The 6,000-nt window shown below is 36.3% G+C and overlaps 1 long non-coding RNA gene across 1 annotated transcript in view; it reads right to left on the bottom strand.

The window, feature by feature from the left end:
- Positions 1-482: 482 nt before the first annotated feature.
- Positions 483-6,000, bottom strand: part of LOC114680275 (uncharacterized) — a 48,445-nt gene continuing 42,927 nt past the window's right edge. Inside the window, exon 5 of the long non-coding RNA XR_013397302.1 lies at positions 483-3,015. This is a non-coding gene — a long non-coding RNA (uncharacterized LOC114680275). The remainder of the gene's footprint in view (positions 3,016-6,000) is intronic.

Here is a 6,000-nt window from a genome sequence, read left to right as displayed (position 1 = left end):
CTTGCTCTGCCCTTCAGAGTGGTTGGCAAGTCCTTTCCCATTAGACATTTTCAGATGGGCATCAAGTACCAGTCACTACCTCCTCCAAATACTTATGGGCATATGCCAAGTTCTGTGAGTGGTGCTCTTGCAGCTTCCCTCTCTTGCAGTATGCCCATCTCTACTCACCCATAGAAAGGGAAGGGAACACACACTCAGTGAGAACCTTCAGCAAACTAACCTACTGGTGCCTTTAACTTTCTTATTTTTGGTGATATGGAGGTGGGTGATCTATCAATGCTGGCAAACCCAGAATCACAGTGTTTTAACATATCCTGCATAGCCAGACTGATTTCTCTGATTTTTCTTTTTCAGCCCCTGGGGCCTCTGCTAAAATTAAGCAACAGTGAAAGGCATCACTTAACATTCCTATATTACAACCAACATTGAAAAGAGGCATTCTTATTCCATAAGGATAAAGTAGATAATACAATCCATTCAAATTTTAGCTTTGGATAAATTTATTAGCATTGTATCAGAGAACTCCAGCATGTAGTAGGTCTTGTAAATATAACAGGAACATTGCATCAAATATACTTTGTAGTTCTGCACCCAAGAATCTGGAACATATTATACCAGGTAAAATATTTCTTTGTTTTCAACAGACTAATGTCATGGCACTATGCATACAACCAGATAGTACGCCACCATCATCACTATTTATAATAAATTCAGAATAAATTCACTACATGTGAATATTGTGACTGATTCCCCAACATTCACTCTACCCAGGTGACTGACATGAAGCCATCATTGCAGATCCATCCCTCTTGCCAGTGAGTAGTTGAAGCATGGGCATATGACCAATGAGACATGAGAGGAAGTCTGCAGGGACCTTCAGGAAACATTTCCTTGGCTCAAAGAGAGACTTCAGGGACAGGATGATCTCTTCCCTTCTAGATATTGTGTCAGAATGAGAAAACTAGAACTGCTGCAGCTGTATTTCTACCAGCATGAAAATGGAGCCAAAACTGAGAATGGGTGAGAAGAGGTGAAATGATCCTGGATCCTTGATGACATCACCACGTCAACCAAACCTGAAGCCTGCATTTTCTCTGGATGTCCTGCTATGTGGAATAATGGATTGTTTAAGCCTATTGGAATCCAGGATTTTATGATGTGCAGCAAAAATCATTCTCCTGATAACACACTAGGAGCACCAATAAAATTTAGATCTGAAAATGGACTGCTTATAGTTAAACTTATGCAGACATACCTAGGAAGAAAATCAGAGGATTTCAGAAAAACTTAGAATAAACAGCAGGGCCTACTTTTAGACTGGTTCTTACAAAGACTAATTTGGCACCAAAATCAAGATGTCAGACAAAAGGCCCAGCAGAAACAAATAATTGAGAAATATAAATGGAGTTAGAAGTTGGAGGTGAAGGTTATGTTTGAGGTGAAGGTTATGTTCTTGCATCCCAAAAGCCATGACTTCAAGCCACTACAAATTCCAAGTGAGGCAGAGATGTCAAAGCCTCTAGGCCAATACTGAGAAGTTTTTGAACAAAGAGAAGCCTGGAATGTTCTGCTCTCTTATATGAGGAACATAGGCCATTGTTCAACTTATTGATTGGTAAGTGACCTAAAAGGTAAGAGAATATCTAACATCCACCTGCTGGGTCCTGATGGGACCAGGCACAGGCTGTAATCCCCTGGTCTATGGTAAGAGTAGAACACCAGGAAGTCCTAAACATACACTGAGAACTACAAGACATTCCGTAAGGTCATCATTAAGTAATTTTACATGACTGGTTTTATTTCAATAAATTCAATGAATGTTAAAGAAGATACGGTGTGTGTGCCAGAATTTATAATCTAAATATTAACTCATTTTTATTGTTGCTTTTGAAGTATGAGTCTCACCTATGCCAAAACATACCTACAGATATGATTAAACCACATTTTTAATTGCATGATTGTTGATGTGATGTTGGGTATACATGGTTTTACATATTGTAGAAAGTTACCTCATTATTCTAATCCCTTCCTCTGCCAGTGCTAGAGGAAAAGTGTTCTATTAACTGCATGTGTCAAGGATAGACTAAATTTTACAAATCTAGAAGCAGAGCTTTAAAGTCAGATTGACCATAGCTCAAATTCCAGCATTGACACTTTTCTATGTCGTCTTTGAAATATTACTTAATCCCCCAAGTCTGTTGTCTTTTGAGGAAAATGGAGATAATATGTCTTCCTAAGAGTGACATATGTTTCTTATAAGGCCTAAAGAGGAGAATGTGTGTAAATTGCTTATCATGCACATAACGGAGACCAAATAATGCCAGCTGTTATCCCATTTTTTCTAGAAAGGACTTACATTGGAGACAGCAAAGTAACTGAGGAGATGAGAGAATTTTATCAGCTAGTGAAAATATGTTTTTCCTTAGGGAGATTCACGTTTAAAATTAAGTACTCACATATCTATGAATTAATCTGCTTAAGCAAGGTTTACCACAATGGGGGTATAAGAAGTGAAAATATTTTTGCTTTGATAAGAATTCTAGGTTACAGATATTAAAACATGGCACCATTTTTAGCTAGTTTATACTTAACTATGTGAAAAAAAAAAATGCCCCGATCTTATGTTTTGAATTCTTAGAAGAAAGAAAGAGATTGTGTTAAATGGCAATATTTGTTTAAATGCCTAGGAGTCCCTCTTATTTTTAGCTCCTAGTAGCTGACAGTTCTAGCTGCGGAGGGATGACTATGAGACTGTGCTCCAATGTTTACCAACAGAACTAAATCAACAAAATAAGTGTCTGACAGAAAATTGTGTTCACAGAAGTCAAGCCACTAAAATCTGGTGTGTGAGAGAGCAAATGTGGCTTAGAGAAGAAGTAAAAACAATAGTAACTCTCCCTCCATTCAATCCTATGTAAACCCTTTCCAAGGGATGTTAGAGCCGCAGATGTCTCGTGGATGTGCAGGATCACAGGATACTGATCTCTGTTAAGGGCTCTTCAGCAGAAGCCTAGACTAAGGAGAAGAATAGAGAAGGATTAGAAGCAGAGGGACGCTGGGGAGAAGAGTTTCAGGTAGGACTCTTCTTCATGACCCTGTGGGATGAGGGGCACTCTTATGCAGCTCTTGACCAAGATTTGGAGGGGTGTAGGGAAGCAGAAACACTGAGCCTAGACCTGTTCCATTTTCTAAATGTGTAAATAGATCATGTCTTACACACACTTAGAATCTCTTCACTGAATCTCATTTTTATTAGCCTGAATTTTAACAGGAGCTCCAAGACTTCTAATTCAAGTATTTTCCTTGTGAGTGCAACGGTACTGATACTTTATGTTGCTGACTGATGAGAGACTCATCTATTTTGACTAGTAGGTGAACAGTTTGCAAAACACCTCAGTGTTACTTCTTTTTGAAGACTAAGATCTGTCCCTTATTGGAATTTCTTGCCCCTTTTTTCTTCTCTAACAGCAGTATGTATAGCTATATATCTGTAAATATTTCTGAGTCTCCTAAAATTATTTGTTTACAAGTTCTACTCCATCAAAGTGCCAATTTCCTGAGGGCAGGAACCTGGCATTATTTGAATTTAAAGTCTCTGCACCTAACAAGTGACTGATAGATGGTAAGCCCCCAATTATCCTGTTGAGTGGGTAAATAAATGCTGACATTCCTTTGCAACAATTGCAAAGTTGGAAAGCCAGGGATGACTGGAAGGGAATTTTACAAAATCTTATGATCCTCATAAGATTGAGTATATCTTTGGTTTGTTTCTGTTCAATAAATATCCGTAGGTACCAGCCAATGTTTTGGGTATGTAGGATAATAAGATAGTTAAGACATTAGTCCCACTTTAAAGTAGTTCAAGACAAACTGTTACTTTTAAAATCTGGTCTAGAGAAAAATGATGCCTTGACACGTCCATGTAGCTCATTGGTATGTCTGACGGCACTTAATCCACTTGGGATTATGATATCATTTACAATGGTATTTTTATTCTAATTTAAAACTATAATCAATATTGTCAATAGATCATAAAACAAAACCCAGTAACTTTTTAAAGAAAATTCTCATTTCTACATACTGTACAGTTTCATGAATTTGCACACTTTCTCTCATGGGGTACACAACTAGATTATTGTGGTTTTGTAGTTATCTGTTCATATATTTGTTGCTTCACTTGTCCTTTAATTGAGATCTTCAACATGGTAAGGCAGTTTGCAAAACTCCTTTGATTTTTGAGCCACTGTTGCCATCCAGTGGGAGAAGATGGTATTTTATTAAATAGAAGGAGGTCCAGTCCCCTAAACAACTAACATTATAAGGGTAATTAAATTTTTATAATCACAAAACTCCCAAAATTAAATTTCTTATACTACTGAATTAAAACCAAAACTAATAAAACCTGAGTTCTCTAAGACAGTTATGACTCAAAACAATTTTCATCAGTATTACAGATACTGTAACTGACGTTTCATGCTTGGATTGCTGAGCACATGGTTGGATAATGAATTTCTTTTATGTTATCCTACATTTATTACAGTTAGTTATTCAAATCTGGTTGCTCTTTATGATTACTCTTGCTGTTTCCAGCGTTTCTTCTGTTTCTTACGGTTCTCTGTGAAAGAAACATATAGGTTCATTCTCGTCCTGCTGCTCCTTGAATGTCTCTTTAATATTTCATTAGCCTTTTTTTCTGTGTGTGTGTGTGTGTGTGTGTGTGTGTGTGTTTTCAGAATTCTAATTCAAAGTTCAACCATAGTTCTACTTTCTAAAATTTTAAATGAATAAATGCTTGTAAACAAAAACAATTCTCATAATTTTTTTTCACTGTTTAAGTTTGAACTAGCAGATGTGCTACAGAAATTTGAGCTTGACTTTTTTAAAGATTAAACAAATAAATGCTCATAAATTCATATAATTTCTACACACAGTCACCAACTACCCGGCACCTGGCAGAATCAAGATTTATAAACAAGGAAAAGTAACCTTTACTTAATCAGTATATTTCTAAAAGCATGTTGTCCAACATAATTAGAAACATACATCTGAGTTTTACAGAGGGTCTGCCCCAACTCCTTTTCAGAGAGAAAGTCTCAGAATCCCTTGTATAAACTCCTGAACGCACTGCCCAATTTAGATGGTTCTTTCCAGCAAGTCACATATCACAGTCTCCTGCCCAAGCACTGCCTTTTCTGTAGATAGGATGTGAGGGAGAACTTTTATGACCAGACAAGAACAAATAAATTTACTAAACAGTGTGCTATTGTGATTTATTTTAGGGTGAGTTTATTTTTCTCATGATATACTTATTTTGAAAGGACAACTTTTAAAAAGAACTGACTTTTTGGGAAACTTTTAAAAAGTTCATTAAAACCTTTTTCTTACAAACAATTTCTTTGTAATTTTAGAATTTTTTTATTATGTAACATCTGACCATTTCTTTGTGTATATTAAAATTGTTAGTGATGAAATTTCTAGGGCTTTCCCTGGGAGACTGCAGCCTGAAATTTAAAATGCTGAAGTGGGCATTTTTTTCTGGATTATTTAACGTCTGCTCATCTAAGTTGACCAGATAATTAAAAAATATTCCGTCATCATTTCCAATGTGACTTCACTAAAATTAGTCATAATCGTATTAGTATGTTTTGGATGGCTCTCTCTTCATGTGATTTTTTTCTGTAATTTTCATAGATTTTTAAAGGGTCCCTGCCCTCATGTTTCTGCTCCTTGATCTTTAATTTGTTACAGTACCTAGCACAAAATTCTTTTGATATTAATCAGAAATTTCACAATGATAAAAGTTATATTCTCCATTCAGTTTTCAACCTAATAAATCTTTTAAAAATTCATATTGTTTTCTCCCTAAATTGTAAGATCAGAGAATATCCACCCATTCAAGCTGACGACTCCACTGAATCGACTTTAGGAAGGATCACAGGTTTTCATTGGCTCACACACTCACTTAATGAAGAGTGGATGGAGGCCACGGCATGGGACAAA

The sequence above is a fragment of the Macaca mulatta genome, chromosome 8, assembly GCF_049350105.2.
Source record: "Macaca mulatta isolate MMU2019108-1 chromosome 8, T2T-MMU8v2.0, whole genome shotgun sequence".
NCBI lineage: Eukaryota > Metazoa > Chordata > Mammalia > Primates > Cercopithecidae > Macaca > Macaca mulatta.
The sequence above is the reverse complement of the archived record's forward strand: the minus strand, read 5'-3'. Positions and strand labels throughout refer to the sequence as shown.